The sequence below is a fragment of the Leuresthes tenuis genome, unplaced genomic scaffold, assembly GCF_036924035.1.
Source record: "Leuresthes tenuis unplaced genomic scaffold, fLeuTen1.0.hap1 SCAF_1, whole genome shotgun sequence".
NCBI lineage: Eukaryota > Metazoa > Chordata > Actinopteri > Atheriniformes > Atherinopsidae > Leuresthes > Leuresthes tenuis.
In genome coordinates, this window is record NW_027325355.1 from 6736888 (window position 1) to 6753902 (window position 17015).

General features: G+C 41.2%; 1 protein-coding gene across 1 annotated transcript in view; it reads left to right on the forward strand.

The window, feature by feature from the left end:
* LOC140292446 (NACHT, LRR and PYD domains-containing protein 3-like) overlaps positions 1 to 17015 on the forward strand; it is a 405682-nt gene that overhangs the window by 202204 nt on the left and 186463 nt on the right. The window lies entirely within an intron of this gene.

The following is a 17015-nucleotide window of genomic DNA, read 5'->3' on the forward strand; positions in this document are numbered from 1 at the left end:
GCCGATGTTTGTCATCCATGCAGCACTGTCCCCAATAGCGCCAGCCAGCTTCTTGGTAATCTGTAAAACAAACACTACTTTCAAACTGTTTGTTGTAATTATACACATGTGCGTGTGTCAAACCGACATTCACGCACTTGCACCTGTTATCATATTCCTCTTTTTTTTGGGGGGGGGGGGGGGGGGCAATAAATATAGCTTTCCCAGTGATAACTACTAATACAACCGATTCTCCGCAACAACCAAAAGATTCATCGCACACAAGGCCTTGAAATTGATTTTGGTCAAGACAGACACATTTGATGACAATGTGGGGGAGGAGGTTTCAGAATATGAAGATCAAATTCAGAGTCTGACAGTGACTTTTAGAAGAGGATGACATTAATCATCAGCTATCTCCTAAATGAGAATGAACCACAGCTAGACAGCAGCAGGCCCCAGGACCAAGTGGTCAGCAGCCGAGCTGAGATTGAGATCTTACTTATGTTTCGTAAATGTTCAAAGTTCTAAAAAAGTTGTAAATGAATAATACATGATAGTTATACCAAAAAACTTGTTGTTTATATTGCTTGAAATTGGGATGAAGTAAACATCTGTAGAGTATTTTAACATAAAATTGTTTGATTGTGTTGAATTAAAAACCCCAAAAATGCAGCGGGTCCACCAAACCAACAAACATTGCTTGAGTAACAAAAATATGACCAGAAAACAAGGGTTAATACATCTGGACACATCTGTCTGCTCTGCTCAAACACATAACCAGGCTCCGTTACCAGAGTGGAGAAAACGCCACAGATAGCCGATTAATTACTATTGCACTGACGGACAATAAATGCAAAAAAAGATAGTTCAAATCTTAAGGCTTTCCCCGAGGAATCGGCAGAGTTTATAAGGCAAATAAACAAAAAAAAAAGTTACTATTTGTCCACCGTCGCCACACAATGCTGGTATGAACAGCGACGCTATTACAGGCAGAACTTCCATTGGCAAAATGGCTACGTTACAAGGAAGTTGAAATACAACTTGGATAAAGTGCCGAGAGGACGGAAGATTAAATTGCATATTGTTTGTCCCACGGTTTAACATTCGGCTTATACATGGCGTTACTTTTATGAGTATTAATCAAGTTTACAAACCTTGTTCCCGTGCTTGTCACAAGTGTATGCGAAGAAAAATATGGCCGACACTCAAAAGCGTTAACCGCGCCCCCTCCGACGTCACGTCACGTGTCCCTTTTGCCCCATTTTTGGCTGTGTTCGGACCTGTGTTCGGACCTTGTTCGGACCTTGTTCGGACCTTGTTCGGACCTCGTTCGGACCTCTTTGATGTCGTTAGGAAAGTGTTCGGACCTTGTTCGGACCTGACAGAATGTGTTCGGAAGGTTGTTAGGACCTCTGAGGCAGTCCAAAAACCGGCGGGTACGGCCATGGAACCCCTTCCACAGGCAAACTATGCTCTTAGTCATGCAAATGCTTGACAACATAAAGGTTAAATTTTTCAGCGGTGCTCTTACAGCTTGTATTCTTAATATGGGCACGACAGTTAAGCAACACATTCTGTATCTTCGCTGGTCAAAGGTTAGAATCCGCCTGTCACGCGGAGGAATGGGGTTCGATTCCTTGACAGGGAGGGTGCCATTTTCGCTGAGCAGCTGGTGGTTCACCAAAGTCCATTTCACACCTCAGCATTGGAGAATCTCTTGAAAACGTCCAAAAAATGACTTTACGACAGAGATTATCTGCTGGAAATGCATTCTCACAGAGCTCCAGAGTGGTGCCTGGGGACAGCTCATAGGACGCAGGGCGGGATCCGCTTTTGTACGATGCAGAACATTTGCTGTTTTCTTTCCAGCATGTCAAGAATAGCAGATGAGGCTCCCTCCTATCCATAATTATGAATATGTTGATGTTGCCATCAGTAACGTGCAGTCATACATCTACACACAAGAATGAAATAAACAGAGTTGGAGCAAGCAAAGACCTTCCGCGTGTGAGGCGAACGTGATAACCGCTACACTACGGAAACTGTTGCCGTGCCTACTGTTGAGAATTCCAACAGACAAATAATAGATAGATTTATCCATTATCATTTTTTAGTTGATGTTAATCATCAAAAAGTCCATTTTAATCATTCTTTTGGAAAGTAGTGTTTCTACCATGTTTGAGAGAAAATGGCCTGGGTGTGCAGGCTTTTGAGTAGTCAAACCCCAGCTGGTCGAGGCGGGTGGCCACCCTTCCTGAGTCTGGTCCTGCCAGAGGTTTCTTCCTGTTAAAAGGGAGTCGTTCCTTTCCACAGTCGCTCAGGCTCGCTCAGGACGGGAGATTGGACTGAAGACAAGTTTAGAGAGAGAGAGAGAGAAAGAGAAAAACAATAACAATAAAAAAAGATCTGTCAGTCTATCAGACCATTCCACAGCTGTACTTTCTTACCGCCCGTAACCAAGCGACGAGGAAGAATGCGCGCTAATTACTGCACCCGTCCCGCTCATAGACGTCACTTTTTTCTTGACGCATTTGGCGCGACCCAGATTCCAACGACACTGGAGCGGGACTGCGGAGCGGGGGTCTGACTCTGAGGTAAGTGCAACTTCTTTTTTGGGCAATAGTCCCATGCAGAGAGTAAGCCATCAAGTTGATAATGGAGCAGTGGGCTATGTTGTTGATCTCATCAAACCAAGTCGAACTTTCTGCCCTCCATGGTGCTGATTTCCTGCCTATTTCTCCCCATTTATCTCATCCCTCTACCCAGTGCTGTCAGCTCCTTTTGATCCAGACCCACTGACTGATTTCCTAACTTATGACATGAGGTTACCGTGGCTTGTGTGTCACCAACTCAGCAGTTTTCGAGAGTTTCCGAGCTGGGAATTAAAACACAGGGACTGTACCGTATTTTCACGACATAAGGCGCACATAAAAGTTTTAGATTTTCTTCAAAATGTGCAGCGCGCCTTATAGTGCAGTGCGCCCTGTCAGACAGTGTCTCACTCCTGCGCAGGAGTGTTGTTGTAAGGCGGACATAGTAGAGAACACCATGAGAACGTTAAAGGGTGAAGTGGGAGCGTTGATTGTACCGCTATATAAAAGTACAGGGGTGTGTGTTTAAACTGAAGGCCATCAACTACACGGAGGAACATGGAATCGAGCAGACGCGAGAGAATTTAATATCAACGGATCGATGGTTCGCAAGTGGAGGAAGCTGGAAAACGAGCTCCGACAGGTGAAGAAGACGCAGCTGAGTTTCCGTGGAAATAAGGAGAGGTGGCCCAAGTTGGAGGAAAGACTCGAGCAGTGGATCATCGAGCAAAGAACGAGTGGGAGAAGCGTTTCGACGGTCACCATTCGACTTAAAGCGGCAACGCTAGCAGAAGAAATGAAAATCGAACATTTCCAAGGAGGTCCGTCTTGGTGCTTTCGTTTCATGAAACGGTGCCATTTTTCCATCCGGACCAGGACTACAGTAGCGCAGAAACTTCCAGCGGATTATAATGAAAAGCTGGCCAGCTTCCGCTCCTACTGCTTTAAACATATCACCGATAAACACATCCAGCCCAGCCACATCACTAATATGGATGATGGATATGGACTTTCGACATCACGGTGAGTCACACTGTGGAGAAGACGGGGACCAGCGCGGTAGCGATACGCACAACGGGGTACGAGAAGTCTTCTTTTACTGTTGTGCTAGGCTGCCATGCTAATGGACAGAAACTGCCGCCTATGGTGATTTTTAAGAGAAAGACTTTGCCTAAAGAGAAGTTTCCAGCTGGAGTTATCAGTAAGGCAAATGAAAAGGGCTGGATGGATGAGGAAATGATGAAAGAGTGGCTGCGGGAGGTGTATGTAAGAAGACCAGGTGGTTTTTTCCACGCATCGCCATCGCTGTTGATCTGTGACTCTATGCGGTGCCCATCTCACAGCCGATGTGAAAACACAAGTTAAGCAAACGAACTCTGAGCTTGCTATCATTCCGGGAGGCCTGACAAAGGAACTCCAACCGCTGGACATCGGTGTGAATCGGCCGTTCAAAGTCAGACTGCGAGCGGCGTGGGAGCAATGGATGACTGATGGAGACCATAGTTTCACTAAGGGTGGAAGGCAACGCCGGGCAAGTTACGCCACAGCTTGTGAGTGGATTGTAGATGCTTGGGCTAACGTGTCTGCTAGCACTGTTGTTCAAGCTTTCGCAAAAGCCGGCATCATTTCCGAGGAGCCACACGGCTTTTACAGTGAAGACAGTGAACCTGGCATGTTTGATGGAGATTTAGCACAGCTGTTCAATGCAGAAACAGAAGATGAAGACTTCGATGGGTTTGAGTTATGACGCACACTTGCTTGTTCAACCGTGTTTTAAATAAAGCACAAACAAACTCAGTTTTGCTCCCGATCTATTTTTAAATACAAAATACAAAAACTTGTATGCTTGTGTGGATTGTATATAAAACTCACGCCCTATAATTAGGTGCGCCTTATGTGTGTTAAAAACACAGTAACGGCACACCACTGAGACTGCGCCTTTTAGTACGGTGCGCCGTATGGTCGTGAAAAAACGGTATATTTCTACGGGCTCCACCCACGCTGTGGAATGGCTTCTCCACGGCCAGCGGCATTGGTCGCTTTCCACCGGGTGCACCGGCTTTTTAATGTATATTCTCCCCTCCTGATTTAAATAAACACTTTTTTGATGTAACTCCAACTTTAAATAACTTAATTATTCAATTCAAGATCAAGGCAAAACTTGTGCAATATAAATAATCAACATCTCTCTAAAATATTTTTTTCTAGGACAAGAACCAATCTGAAGTTGTGACTCTCCTGGCAAGTGAGTGGGATGAATGGGGTACCCCCTGCTGAGCCACTTGGCAGCAGTTGCTCTGGTCATCCCAGTTTCCAGGGTAAACTGTGAGAGAGACTTCTCCACAATGAATCGAGGCAAAATGGCATGACCAGAGTTTCTGAGTGGTGTGCCTAATATTTAATCCATTTACAGGGAACTGGATACATAACCAGACTAGGGTACAAAATGTGTGTTCCAAAGGCACCTCCTGCTTTCATTCCTTTTGATTAATTGCAGTTATCTTCATTTTTAGGTGAAATCAGACCTCCCTAATAAACTTCAGCAACTGAGTTAGTTTTTGGTATTGTTTTATTCTGAATTAAATTTAAAATACTTCTGATATGCCTTTGTAAGTTCTTATTTATCAACGTATGTTCATATACAGCAATTTATATCCATGGTCTCAAAATGCACTTATGTGTGATACATCAGGCTTAAAAACGTACACACACATTAAAACCCCCGAGGGTCAGAGACTCTCCCACCACAGTCTCCTAAAATCCTGAGAAACACTTGATCAAACAACTGCAGAGTAGTGCAATCAAACAGCACTGACTCAGTGGCGCAATAAGAGGCTGAAGAGGCAGGACAGTAGCATTCTGCTGCAAGGGGTCAACCTGCCTGACTCCCCAGAGTACAGCTGGACAGGCAGTGGATAAGCAGAAGTCAGCAGCTCAGAGGCAGGTGTTCAGTCAGCCACCACCTCCAGCTCCTGTACTTTTAAGCCCCTTCATTGTGCCAGTTGTGTTTGTCATCCCAACTGGAAACAAACAGATTGTACCGTCTGGTCCCCTGCCCTCACCTCCGCCAACCCGGAGAGCGTAAGTGCACCCGCACAGTGGAAAAAAACTAATGCCGTCAGTGCCACCTGCCGCGCATAAAAGAAAATGGTCATGGGCAGTATTATGGGAATATATACTGTCCCAAAAATAACAGAATGTCTCTGGAAGAATGGATGCAGGAGATGAGGAGAAAGAGGGAGGAAAGAAAGTGTTTCAGATCATTCTTTACATGTCAATATGCATGTAAATAGTTTTAAAAGAAAAAAATGTCTTAATTTACTGTTCTAATTAGTTTCTTTTGTTAATTTATTGTATTTATTTTGTTTTGTTTTAGTTATCTTTTTATTCTATTTTATATTGTTTCTAGTTCTAAATGACTTAATAAAGAAAGAAATTAATAACTTTAAACATTTTCCATTTTTTGTTTATTTATTGTATGTATTTTATTTTGGTATTTATCATTTCTTTATTCATTCTATTTTATTATTATTATTGTACTCTTGTTGCTATGTTTCCTAAATTTAATTATTTTCTATATTTGTTCATTTATTGCTTTTACTTTATTCATGTTATATATGTTTTTTTTTCTATTTTGAATTTAATTTATTCCTGTTTTTATTGCTTCAGGTTTAATTTCACACGTGTTTCTGAGTGTTTGTGTGTGTGTGAAATTAGTAATAAATTTGTTACATTTCAGTGAGTGTCTTCAGTTCTTTCAACTCATTCATAGAAGACGACTACATTGTTGCAGTACTCAATTCAGAAATGTAAAAATTACTATAAAAGTACATTTAGTTACATTTGATAAAAGTTTGTCTCATGTGCAATCGAACCGGCGACCCATGGATCGAGAGCCTCCTGCTCTATTCTACAGCACATTCTCAAATTAATACACCAGACTGTGTGCTTTCACTTGAAATGGACAGCAGAAACACAAATAACTACAAGTTCCTTCCATTTTTTTCCACTCATTTTCTTAAAATGTCTTATTTTCCTTAATTTTTCTCCTTCCCCCTTTTCCCTCTTCTTCTGCCTCAAATACAGACTATTGCTCCCCTGCTTCAGCTCAGTCGGCAGAGCATCAGACGTCTAATTTGAGGATCCAGGGTTCAAGTCCCTGTTCAGGTGTATAAATTTAATCTGCCACTTAACCTGTGCTTCCCTCTATGCCTGCACTCCATTTCTACACTGTCACCTCTGACAGAGCCTGGCTAATGGTGTTCCTTCTATGTAGCTTATTGTTAGCTGCATCGTTATAGCCTCATTTGTAAGTTGCTTTGGATAAAAGCTAAATGCATAAACATAAAGTCATAAAGCCGGCTGTCGACAGTTGAACACATTTTAAAAACACACGTGAAGAACTAATTCGCACAATAGTCTCATCTTTCAACTCCACTTTCCTCTGGTTCAGCTTGTATATGAACAGTTCTGCAGTTAAAAGCTAAAATCCCAAAGCAGAGTGGAGCTTCTGTGTTCCCTGAGGACTTACTGATCTCTGCAGTGAATTCATCTCTTCCCAGGATGCTGTTTCCACTGGAGCTTTACCCTGCTCCAGTCTCCCCAACAATTAATATTTGTTGTGATCTGATGCCATTAAAAGTAAAAACAAGTTGAATTCAGAAAAAAAACAAGTAAAGAATCAAGATTGAACCAATCTAAACTGATGTGAAAAACTGCTCCATGTAACTGTTACTACATTAAGCTATCAGAATTGATATTTTTCTTTAAACAAGTTTATCAGGGGATAGCGCGAACGCAGTCCCCCACTACCACAAATTATGCAGCTGAGATTCCCACATTTGGGGTCGTGCAAAGCGACCGTAGAAAACCGACCAATCAGGTGGCCCACTGACCTTTGACCGTAGACTACCAAAAGCTTCGCCGGACTCACCAGGCAGGCAGCCAATCACATATCAGAGAAAGCGAAGAGACGGCGCGAGCGAAATTTGGACATTGTTTTTGCCAACGACTTCGACAGTTTATCTGTTAAAGAAGTTAAAAACAACCAACCGACTAACACAGGGACACAGAAGATACAAGAAAAAGACATTCTGCCCCGTAAAGATGATGTCCTCATCAAAAGGTCTGAACAACAGAGTTTATGCTATGAAGACTTCACCTCTGCTGTCGACAAGTTGGAGGACTTAGATGTAAATATGCCTTAACAATCTGTAAATATTCTGTAATAACTCACTGTACATATAGAAATGATATGTGCATAGCAATTGTAAATAGTTTTATATTTTTATAAACATGATTTTTTCATGTTGCTGTGTAAAATATCCTATTTGACTTACTGCTGTGCTGTGGTTCACTTCAGCTGATTGAAATTGTTTTTAAATTTTATACACAGATTTAAATCAAGTTTTAAATTGTCGTGCTTTGATGTCAGCAGCTTAGTATAATAAAACGTTTGAATTTTCATTCTTAGCCAGGTTTAATGACACTTTGTATTACACTGTAGTTTATTTTAAAGTTCCCAATTTCATGCACTTTGTTCAATAAAACTGCTGCTATAAGCATGAAGCATGAGTTCTGTAATATCATTCAATGTTTTTGTGATTGTTGAAGATTTGGAACACAGACTAAGGTAAGATAAGGTTGAGGTAGATGGTAAGGGATCAGGAGTTAGAGGGGTTAAAGAACAAGTTTAACTCAGTGGCCTCCTTCCATTCCCAGGCCACTCTTTTTTTCATGGCCACCGATGGTTCTCAGACCACTCCACACCTCCCTCGTGTTGTTTTGTTGGAGTTTGCTCTCCAACTTTTTCCAACTAAGCGCATGTAAAACAATATTACATCATTTTGCACATGTAAACAGATCAGAATGGGCTTCAGAAATATTTAACTACTTTTAACCAGCCTTCAACCATCCTTAAATATATCAATTGTTCTGTAAAAAGCATAAATGGCATTGAAAAAAAAGATCACTCTCACAAATATGCTTTAAATCAAATTAATTATACTTTATTGATTGTTGGTAGCAAACAGTACAGTAGCAAGTGAATAAATGACATCGATTGCGTTTCATGTGGCAAGGCAAGTTTATTTGTAGAGCACAATTTGTACACAAGGCAATTTAAAGTGCTTTACAGCTACATAAAATCACAAGAAGGCAAATAAAATAATTCCATAAAACAAAAAATAATCATTAATCAATTGAATGAAAAGTGAAGAGAGTCATATACACAGCTAAATAGAACTGTTTTCAGCCTGGATTTAAACATTGTCAGTGTTGAGACCTGTCTCACATCTTCTGGAAGACTGTTCCAGATTTTAGGAGCATAAAACTAAAACGCAGCCTCACCGTGTTTAGTCCTGACTCTGGGCACCAGCAGGAAACCCCTCCCTGAGGTTCTCAGAGTTCAAGTTGGTTCATATGGCTCTAACATGTCAGAGATGTACTTTGGCACTAGACCATGAAGAGACTTGTACACGAGCAGAACTGTTTTAAAGTCTATTCTCTGAGCGACAGGAAGCCAGAGCAGAGACCTGAGCACCGGACTAATATGGTTGTATTTCCTGGTTCCAGTCAGGACTCGAGCAGCAGCGTTCTGGATGTACTGCAGCTGTCTTACAGCCTGTTTAGGGCCCAGTGAGCAGGCCGTTACAGTAGTCCAGCCTGCTGGAGACAAATGCATGGATTAGTCTTTCTAAGTCTGGTTTAGACACTATTCCTTTGATTCTGGCCATGTTTTTTAGATGGTAAAAAGCTGCTGATGTTATTGATTTAATGTGGCTGTTAGAGTCTCAAGGTGACCGATAACACTTTCTCTTTGTTTCTGTGGGCCACAGACAATGATGCGGTTTTGTCTGGAGAAAATTGTTTTGCATCCACACACTGATCTGTTCCATGCAGTGACACAATGTATCTACAGGCCCGTGTTCTTCTGCCGTCAGTGACACGTAGGTCTGAGTGTCATCTGCATAGTTGTGGTAGGACATATTATAGCTGCGTATTAGCTGGCCTAATGGGAGCATGTACAGATTGAACAATAGGCGTTACAGGATCGACCACTGTGCTCATACAATCATAATTATGATACTGTCATATTCCCAGGTGGATTAAAAAGGTATCATATCAAATACCTTATTCAAAGCTGTGGAATGTAAGTTTCTGGAAGGACAGACAGTTTTTATGAAACTCTTTAGAAAACTAATTCATTATAGAGAATTCATTGAGGTGCTGTCATATTTGTTATAGTGCGAGACTCAAAATACCCATTTTCTGTTAAACAATCAATAAATAAGGTACAATTACACATAATATTGATCATAGACAATCTGCCAATTACATTCATCAATAATTGCACTACGAACCAGCTCACCCCCTCACAGAGACCATAACTTGCCAGTGGTGCAAGAGCTGGTTCAAATCCTGCCTGCTATCTTCAGGATAACTTTACATTGAATGGAACAAAAAGATTTCAATACCGAAGTGGAATGAATGAATAAAGGTGCCACAAACTATCCATCCTTCCATTTGCTTTACATGGTTTCAGGGGGACTGGAGCCTATCTGTCACAGAAACTCAATCAACATTTGAATCCAATAACAAGTCTGAAACTAAATGAAAAACGGCAGACCCAAATGAACGCTGACATGATATAGGCTATGTCAAATTCAAAAGCAGTCCCTGTTTCTCTTTTTGGAACTTCTTCTTTCTCAGGACAAAAATAAATGTATGAGGATCAAAGCCAACAATGACCTGGGACATCTCAGCAGATCCAGGATCAGCAACACGGAGACTGAGAGCCAAGAACAAACAGAGGTCAACATAACAAACTGTTTAACAATGACAATGACGTAGAAGATATACAAAAAAATGCATGTGTATATATGACTCTACTGTGAATTTACACCCTCTTTTCTATTATAAACAGGAGAGATATGTTAAAAAAAATCATGAAGTTATATTATGACAAAAAGGAAGTACCACGTGTGAGATGCTGCAGGGTCAAGAGACACTGTGTGCTGAGAGTCCTCTTATCTATCTTACTTCAACTTTTGTCTAATCCTTGTTTGACTGAATGTCACATAACCTTGTGTGGCCAGTGATCTCATAGGATGGATGGATGGATGGATGGATGGATGGATGGATGGATGACTTCATTAATCCCTTTGGGAGGTTGCCTCTGGGAAATTGAAATCTCCATCTCACTCAGGCTCAGCACTGTTATATACAGAAATGTACAGAATAAACAAAGTGGAAACTAAATAGCGATAGCATCATTGTTTGTTTTTTTTAACTCAGACAAATCTGTGTCAGCTTCTTGATATGTCATGCAGACTCCTTGCTGTGAGAATAAATGTTTGGTATTGTTTCCAGCGACTCTGAGCCTCATTTTGAGAGAATTTTCTTGACACCAACACAACAGACATTTGACATAGTTTCACAGGTTGAAGTTGAGCCTCGTGCCCTTTTAGTGTTGGAACAGCCTTAACTTTCAGCTTTAGTCATGACAATCAAACAGCTGTCTGGAAAGTACAGGGAACAACTCCAAACCTTTTTCAGACTGCGTTAAAAATTTCTAAGTCTTTGGGAAAGATTAGCACAAAGATTAGAACCAAACACACATTTTTTAAAAATATCTCTGTAGCAAGAAGATGAAACGCATGAGAAATGTTGACATCTAACCTTTAATAAAATGCAGAACAATGAAATACAAACAAGTGTAAAGCTAGACTTTACATCAAACTGAAATGATATATTGCTTCTAAAGATGTTGTATGTTTACAAACATACCCACAGCTGGTGCAAAGCTACTTTGTGAATTTTAACTTTAAACAAAACATATATTTTCAGTATAATACAATAAAAAGTGTATCTACTTTAAAAAAGATTGCATTTTCAATTCAATTCAGTTTTATTCATATAGCGCCAAATTAAAACAATGTCATCTCAAGGCACTGATATTGTTCCGTCTATCAACTCACAACTGATGCCATATTTATCTTGAACGGTGGGAGATCTGTCCATAGTTCCCAACTTTACCAACAAATTATAAAGCATTTTTAATGATTCTTCAAACATGTGCTACCCACAGAACATTCAGAACAAAAGTCCTGACAAGAGAAGGCGGTTATCCACAAAGAAGATTTTTAATCTGAACAAGGGAAATTCTTCTGATTGGTAGTTCCTGTTGCTGCTCCCAGGAGAATGTTTTCTTATCTGCCGTAAAATATATTGTTGATTTAAACCAATAATTTATCCGCAGTGTGAGTACGTTGGTGTGTCTTTAGACTAGATAATTGAGCAAAACCTGCTCTACACTGACCACAGCTGTAAGGTTTCTCTCCTGTGTGAATACGTTGATGTGTCTTTAGACCAGATAATTGAGTGAAAGCTGCTCCACACTGACCACAGCTGTATGGTTTCTCTCCTGTGTGAATACGTTGGTGTGTTTTTAGAACAGATAATTGAGGGAAAGCTGCTCCACACTGACCAAAGCTATAAGGTTTCTCTCCTGTGTGAATACGTTGGTGTATCTTAAGATAGGAAGATGTTGTGAATGCTGCTCCACACTGACTACAGCTGTATGGTTTCTCTCCCGTGTGAATACGTTGGTGTGTCTTTAGACCAGATAATTGAGTGAAAGCTGCTCCACACTGACTACAACTGTATGGTTTCTCTCCTGTGTGAATACGTTGGTGTATCTTAAGATAGGAAGATGTTGTGAATGCTGCTCCACACTGACTACGGATGTAAGGTTTCTCTCCTGTGTGAATACGTTGGTGAGTCTTAAGATAGGAAGATGTTGTGAATGCTGCTCCACACTGACTACAGCTGTATGGTTTCTCTCCCGTGTGAATACGTTGGTGTGTCTTTAGACCAGATAATTGAGTGAAAGCTGCTCCACACTGACTACAACTGTATGGTTTCTCTCCTGTGTGAATACGTTGGTGTATCTTAAGATAGGAAGATGTTGTGAATGCTGCTCCACACTGACTACGGATGTAAGGTTTCTCTCCTGTGTGAATACGTTGGTGAGTCTTAAGATAGGAAGATGTTGTGAATGCTGCTCCACACTGACTACAGATGTAAGGTTTCTCTCCTGTGTGAATACGTTGGTGAGTCTTTAGGTTAGATAATTGAGTGAAAGCTGCTCCACACTGACCACAGCTGTATGGTTTCTCTCCTGTGTGAATACGTTGGTGTATCTTAAAATCGGAAGATGTAGTGAAAGCTGCCCCACACTGACCACAGCTATATGGTTTCTTTCCAGTGTGAAGCCTCTGATGATACCTCAGATGTGATGATCTTTTGAAAACTTTCCCACAGTGTTTACAGAAGTGACATCTGGAGCCCTCTTGGGCTATATGTTTCTGCAATGACAGAGAGGAAGAAGGATTAGATCCTTTTGAAGTTCACAGAAAAGATTTCTCTAAGCTAACCAACATATTCTAACTGGACGTGTATAGACCGAGCCACAGGTCTAAATATCTCAGATCAAACGTGCTGAGAGTGTGTTTATAAGTGCCCTCAGCTGTCAACACTGTGCTCTGATGTGTTCTACACACGTTCAGGTTTTTAAGCAGTAAACTCTTGCTTTTTGCTCTTTCACTAATTATTTTTTTTTCATGATGAAATTCTGAAAAGGAACTTGTGCTACAATATTTCTAAATGATAGAATGAAGCACAGTCTTGTCCAAGTTGTTCAGTTAAACACCATGTAGAGGTTGGACTGAAAAAGGTTGACGATCACTGGTTTAAATGAATAAAAGTAACAGTGGTGGTAATACATGACATTCATTACACTATCCCTTTGTTCCAGCTTACAACCCAGAGGTCTGCAGCCATTGAGCTCAACAGCTATCAGGGAAACAGTTTTAACACAACCTTCGTTTCTCTCTAAAACAACTCTTTACCCTGAGGTAGATGAGAGCTACAAACCTGTCATCTAACCATTAAAGACCCAGAAGTATTACCACCACCAGGTTTAATTCATGTAATCCAGAGACTTTAAACACAAATAAGATTAGCTCCTGAACCTCTCAAATCTGAAGACTGAGAGCCAGAAAATGTCCCACCACAACAATCTAGCCACTGAGTTTCTTCCAGCAGATCATTCAGCCTGCAGCATATTTTCAGTCTAAGCACATCTGTATCAGAGAGGGTAGATGAAACCAGGAAATACTTTGCTGACACTTTTTCCACATTTGAAGTAAAAGCAGAACAAGCGGACGATACACGGAGCCTCGACACTTGTCCTCGTGTCTTTGATGTCATCCACACTGACCTGAAGCCCGGTGGAACCAGAGGATGAGCCGGCTCTGTTCTTAGTGGAGGTGTTTGGATCCTGGTTCTGCTGCTCCATTCTGGTCCTGGTCCTCCGACTGATGGACTCTGTCTGCAACTGTCAGTACATACAATAAGATCCAGCTGTGGCGTGCAGCATGTCAAACCACACCCACTTTTCTTCTTCTCTTGAAAACCTTTGTGAACAGTTTTTAACCATCTAGTCACATTTAATTAAACTTATTAATGTGGTTTTTATTTAAATCCCTGAGAACTTTAAAATGGTTCTTTAAAGACTCACTAAGGTCACAGTCCAGAATATTTTGAGCTTTTTGATCAAATTCTGAAATAAATGTATAATAAATGTATAATATAATATAATATATGTATAATATACTCTGTAGAACGACACCCACTGTGTGAAATATCCCATGAATCTCAGCTGAGTCAGTGTAACATGATCAACTTAAATCTTTTTACTACATTAAAACAATGATACTGTTTGAGGAAAGGGTCCCAATATCATCCCAAAGACTGAAGTTCAGATTTTCTCTGTTTCTAAATTTGTTCTCATTTCCAGAAGCTGTCATGGATCCAGAATAGTAACAGAGTAATCTGAGATTTGTCACAGGTTAAACTCTGAAGCCCACGGTTCAGCACTCAGGGAGCTTCAGTCTGGACTGAGGCTTGAAACTGAGAAGATGTGATGGTTCAGTGGGGGAATGATCTAGTTCTATGTGGCTAACAGCACGTCAGCAGGAGCTGTCTGACTGATCTGAGACACTGAAGAACAACATGAAGTGGACCATTCTGAGGCTGTCATTTAAATATGTGAGTGTTTTTCTGGTATCAGAAGTGCTCGTCCAGTGATTCATTCCTGAAAGCTGCTTTAGTGAAACCTAAAGTTTGAGATGAAGGAAACTCACAGACCCTTAAAACTCTGAAATGTTTTTCAACCCAAATAACCTACAATCTCCTTTATTTTAATTACAAAATTATCTTAACTGGTAAACTTATATGTCCAGTTGAAGAGTAAAAAGTGATCTTGTGTTGTGGTCAGATCAGAGTATCAGCTCCTAAAAGTTGCACAGATCCTCCTAATAAAGATCATTTTAGCTCCATTTTAACTCCAGATGTGGGCTTTATGAGTAAATATATGTACAACCTTTTTATAATGCCATCAATCCTTGTTGATTCGTGGATAAAAGAAAATATTGGATATATAAAGAAAACTGAATAATGAAGTTTTCATGAGACACTTCTGAAGAGGACAGTCTGACTGTCTTTTAATGGTGTCTTTCTCAGAGTGTAAATCTGAGAAATCGGACACTGATACTGAGGATAACTGTGTATTTCTTCTGCTCGTGTGATACTTTCCTGGATCACCGACAAGTTTTTATAATAATGCTATGACTTCCTCTTCATGTTTGTGCTCCAGTTTTATCAAAAAGCCAAACGATACCCAGATAAGCCTGGAAAGAACTATTCTAAATTTTACAATGATCATCAAACTTTTTAAATGACAAAAGATTTCAGCAAAACTACAGAAAGACGTTTATTAAAAAAACTGTTAAAACGGTCAGAAAAGGGCCCAGAAGTATGTTTCACACACAGCTAAAAGGTTAAAGCTCCATGTTATTTGTCCATCTGGCCGGCTTAGGGAAATTCATAGCTGAGGCTGTGTGTCTGGTACTGCAGAGCATTAGCATTAGCATTAGCAGGACATGCTAACTGTGAATAGCAGCCAGGTTATTTAAACTTTTTCACTCTCTGGTGCATGTTCTGACTGCCCGTGTCCAGCTGCAGGAATCAAACCAATGACACAAAGCAATTTGAAGGCATTTCTGCAAATGTTTGACCGCTACATGTATTCTTTTCTGGACTTACCTGTACGCAGCTTCCTGTTGTGATGTTCAGAGATGTGCTGACTGAGGCTTGTCTGGAGTAACGGAGGGAACGGTTTGCTGCATTTAGGGGAGGAGCCGAAAATGATGACGTCAGAAGGCTCGCTACTGTATATGTCTATGCTTCGCTATGCGGCCGTACGACGTGACTGCTTCAGGAAGCGGTTCAGATTTTGTCTAAAGTATTGACAGGTATATAAACGCCCAGTCTCCATTTAAAATGTGTGTTTTTTTATGGAGAGTTACAGTCAGTTCAGGTTTTGAGTTTGGATAGTTTGGATACTAGAGTTTGGAAAGCATTAATAATAATAACTAGTTTGGAGATAGTTTGGGGAGTTAAGTGAGAGATAGTTTTGAGTTTGAGGAGAGTGAGGAGAGAAGGATAGGTAAGAGGATATATTCAATAATATTTACTTACAGACATGTGATAAGAGGGGCGAGTAGGAGATGAGGGATGGGTGTTAAGGGGAGTAACGAGTGGGGCGGTGAGCTCTCAGTGCCTACAAGAAAGGTGGGAGGTGGGGGTGGGGGGTGGAGACAATGGAGCAGCAGGGGGTCTCTCAAACCTGGTGTAGAAGGTCTTGAGATCGTCAGCTAGTCCGGGGGAGGGGACGTTTGTGATGGTTCTGAGGGGACTCCACACAACTGCAGGGTCGTTGGTGCCTGAATCACTCTCCAGTCTGGCTCTATAGTCCTCTTTAGCATTTGTTATGGTCTTCTTGAGGCCCTGTCTGGCCAGTCTGAATGTGTCCATGTCACCCTCTCTGTACGCTTGCTCTTTCCGGCGCCTGAGCTCTCTGAGCTGCTTGGAGAACCAGGGCTTTTGGTTATTGTGCCTTGTGATGGTTTTGGTTGGGAGGCAGACCTGCTCACAGAAGCTGATGCAGGAACATACAGTGTCAGAAAAGCTGCCGTTGTCATCCTCAGGGCCCCTCAGTGACTCCCAGTCAGTAGACTCCATGCAGTCCTGAAGCATGTCCCTTGCCTCTGGAGTCCACCTCCTTACTGTAGTCCTGGATGGTTTGGCCCTTCTCAGTTGCTGCCTGTATGTGGGGACCATCTGTATGATGCAGTGGTCAGAGTGTCCAAGGGCAGCGTGGGGGATGGAGCGGTATGAGGGTTTTATGATGGAGTAGAAGTGGTCCAGTGTGTTGCTGTCCTGCATGGCGCATGTCACCAGCTGTTTGGAACTCGTCAGTTCCTGGGAGAGGTTACACGAGTTGAAATCTCTCATCACAATAACTACTGAGTTTGGTCG